At 54.7% G+C, this 3,952-nt stretch overlaps 1 pseudogene; it reads left to right on the top strand.

Annotated features, from left to right (window-relative positions):
• LOC116898398 lies at nucleotides 1–3,635 on the top strand (annotated as a pseudogene).
• The last annotated feature ends 317 nt before the right edge of the window (nucleotides 3,636–3,952 follow it).

The following is a 3,952-nucleotide window of genomic DNA, read 5'->3' as shown; positions in this document are numbered from 1 at the left end:
ATGCCACATGCTGGGCTCTGCAGCTGTTGGGGTGGCCTGGTACTGCCCCTGTTTATAGCCTGCGTCTGCTACCCACCGCTTGGAGCCGCCGTTTTCCAGTTGCTGGAGAAACAAGCAGAGGCTCAATCCAAGGACCAGCTCCAGCTGGAAAAGTTGCTCTTCCTAGAGAACTACATGTGCTTGGACCAGCAGGACCTGGGGAAGCTCATTCTGGTGAGGGAATAAGGAAAGATGGGGCCTGATGTAGGGAGGTGGGTGGAGGAGTCCATGGCAGGTTCAGAACCACCACTAAGTTGTTGGTTCCTGTTTGGGGACAGAGTGTGGTGAGAACTGAAGCCTGAGGAAACCTAGTCCAGAGCCTGTCTCTCGTCTACAGCTGGACCTCTAACTGAGTCGCTTAACTTAAATGTCCTCAACGGTCCTGTGAAAAGAAAGGGCACGTGTGGGGCTGGGAAGGCGGCTGAGTTCTTGTCCTACAAATATGAGGACCTGACTTTAATGCCCTGAAAGCGCATTAAGCATCCAGGTGCGGGGCAAGCGAGATGGCTCGGCAGACAGAGGGGTTTCCCATCAAGCCCGATGAACTGAGTTTAAACCCTGGACACCACATAGTAAAAAGAGAGAACCAATCTCCCCCCCCTAAAAAATGCTCTTTGATTTCCTCACACACCATGGCATATTGTTCCTGCAAATGTAAACACACACACACACACACACACACACACACATACATACACACACACGCACACATGCACACACACATGCACACGCATATGCACACACACATGCACACACACACATGCATGCACACACATGTACACGCACATGCACATATGTGCAGGAATACATGCTCCGCCACTACTACCACCTCCATCACCACCACCACCTCTACCACCAACACCACCAACACCACCAGCAGCAGCAGCAGCAGCAGCAGCAGCACCTGAGAACTTGTTAGGGAATCAAGTTTGAGACCTGCTGACACAGGAACTGAGTGAGGCCACTAGGAGATGAGGGCCTGAGACAACTCTTGGGACCAAGAGCAACTTGTCTACGAGATAAGACTTCAGCAGAGCCCTGTCCCTGCTCCTCAGGACACACTCTGCACATACAGAGTTACTCAGGGGTGAGATTCACCTTCAGGTGCCCCAACATCCCAGGGGTTAGTCAGAGACAGGGACATCTCAAACCTTCTCCTGCCTCAGCCTCGGCATGGAGGTAAAACCAGTTGAGCAGTGGACAGACAGGTGGACAGGCTCAAACTGGTTCCACACTCAAGCAGCAGGGTGTAGGCCTGACTGCAGCCCAAAGGGGCCTAGCACCAGGGACTCACTAGGAAAGATAGGGGAATACGTGCCCCTCGACGTCCTCAGTCTCGGGACAGGGCGGATGGCGCCCGGAGGCAGAGCCATGCTAGTGTAACATTTGAGGGAACCCAGTCCCTGGGGAACTCACACACTGGGACATAATGGCGCTGAGTGTAGCGTTCAAACAATGCTCCAAGTGGAAGCTTCTATGCCGGCTTCTTTCCTCCTCCGCCATTGGACTGTCAGAGACAATGATGTCACAGCCACTTGAGGCCAGTCACACATGCTCCGAGCTTTATCGAGGCCAGAGATTCTTCTCTACAGGGTAGAGGGCCTACAAGTACAGGAGGGATAGCCAGGGACTTGGACAAATGCTGTCCCCAAGAGTAGGGGTCTCCAGGGAGGGGACATGCTCCGGAACGTCTGGTTGAGCTCTCCGCATGTGTGGGAAAGAGGAAGTGAAAGTCCACACCCTAAGAAACTAGTTCCTGCCCAAGAGAGGGCCAGGAAGCCTCCACCCAGGGTGTGCAAATCAGTTCCCACAGGAATGGATGTGGGAAAAGGAGCCATGCTTCCCAATAGCGTCCTACCTTTGTAATGCTGCAGGTAACTAGACAGATCTGACCTTGCCCAGTTCCCAGTTAAAGCGGAAGAGGATTTGAGTTGGGGAGAAGGATCCTGTCCATTCCCCATGAGGCATTGAGGGATCAGGCTTGAACCTACTAAGGTTCCTGACCTAGAAACGCAAAACACAAACACAGAGCGTGCACACCCATACAACACACAGCACGGACAGACAACACACCACAGAGCACACACAACCTTTCCTGGGCCCCTGACGGAATTTCTTCTGCACGCATGGGCTGTGCTCACTGAAGAGTGCCAGGGAGCAAAGTAGCCAGCTCTCTAGATGCCCAGGAAAACTCTCGGGGCTTCCCACCTCATAGCCAAGGGAGGGAGTACCCAGGCTCCACCTTCCCCACCAGCTCTCTTCCAGAAGTATCCAACCCTAACCGCACCTTGTCCTCACTGTGTGTCATCTTCCTCGTCACCAGAAACACCTCCACTGGCTCTCTTAGAGCCACACCTTGGTCAACCCTTGGCCACTTCGCAAGTGTCTTAGCCACTCAGGTCTTTCGTGTTCCCTTCTGTGAGGCAGAAATGACATCACTTAAGAGACTTAGTAAACTTAAGCACGCAAAAGCATCCTCCTGAGAGCCTGGCGAGACTGGCACTCAGTGACCACTAACTCCCCTCCTGACTACGCCACCCCTACAGGGCATCCTGGACGCCTGGGAAAAAGATGTGAACCCCAGCAACAACTCTACCAACCCGTGACTGGAAGTCTGGGAGCAGTTTCTTCTTGGCAGGCATGGTGGTCACCACCACAGGTAAAGGGGCCGGGAGAGAGAGGCCTCCCTAGGCACTGCTCAGCTTGGGATCCTTCCTACCACTAGGACAAGGATGGATGCTGTTTATCCAGATGATGACACAGGAAGCACTGACTGGACACGGTGGGACAGGAACGGAAAAAGCAGCAAAGCAGGCATATCTGCAGTGAGGGGCTGGGTTCACCTCCCTGGTGAGCCTCACTCCTGAAGGGCTGGGCCGTTGGAAGGCAAGTATGGGCCCCTCTCCTGTCCTCAGTCCTGCCTGGCCAGCCGAGAGCTGGTCCTGGTGTGTCTGATGCTGTGAGGCTGGCCGCCGACCACAAAGTTCTCTCTGGGAGAAATATAGTAGAGGTATCTGAAGAGGGAGGCCATTTGTACAGAGGGACTGTCCCTCAAAGCTGCAGGTGACATCCTAGCATCCAGGGGAGATGTGGTAACAGGAGAGCACCCCCTCCATCCACCCCAGCCTCACACAGGCCTCCCTTCCGTTCAGTTAAGCGTGCCTGGCAGGGAGGCAGAGGGTGGCAGCCAGGAGGGCTTCACGGAGGCGGCATCATGGAAGAGCCTTCTATAAGTAGAGATTGTTCTAGTAGAGGATAGAATGAGGGTCCAGGTGAACAGAGAACTCCTCCTCCCCCAGAGGATGGGGGGAGGGGGAGCTGGCAGGAGGCATTTCTGGACTCCACCCCCACCCTGACATGTACTCTATGGGAACCTGGCTCCCAGCACAGAGGCAGGGCAAATCTTCTGTGTCTTCTATGCCCTGGTGGGTATCCCGCTCAACATGGTCCTCAACCACTTGGGCTCAGGGCTGGACAGGTGGGAGGACCCCAGGCATTCCCAGGTAGATGGTGTGTGCCGTCCGGGAGCCTCTGGGACAGAGAGCTGCAAGTGTGAGGTGGCATGGGTGTATCGGGCTAAAGACAGACAGTTGTGAGGATGAACAGAGGAGGTGATAAAAATCAAAGACTTACATGGGTGGAGGTTTGCACGATGGCCTCAGAGCCCCATTCCTGGGTCCCTCAAAGAGGCCCTGTGTGGGGGGGGGGCAACATGGATGACTGGCAGGAAGCCTTGGGCTGCAAGCAAAGGCAGAGTTGGTTTTTTTATGTTCATTGTCACATTCTAGGGACTCAACAAGCCCCCACTGTGTGCCAGGCCTGTACTCTTGCTGTATCCTCACTCTGGAAGGGCTGAGGCGGCCCCCAGGGCCGTGACAAGGACAAACCTGGAAAGAATAAGAACTCAGGGCAG

Source organism: Rattus rattus, chromosome 4, assembly GCF_011064425.1.
Source record: "Rattus rattus isolate New Zealand chromosome 4, Rrattus_CSIRO_v1, whole genome shotgun sequence".
In the NCBI taxonomy this organism is placed as follows: Eukaryota; Metazoa; Chordata; class Mammalia; order Rodentia; family Muridae; genus Rattus; species Rattus rattus.
Note: the sequence above shows the minus strand (reverse complement) of the source record. Positions and strands in the feature narration are given on the sequence as shown.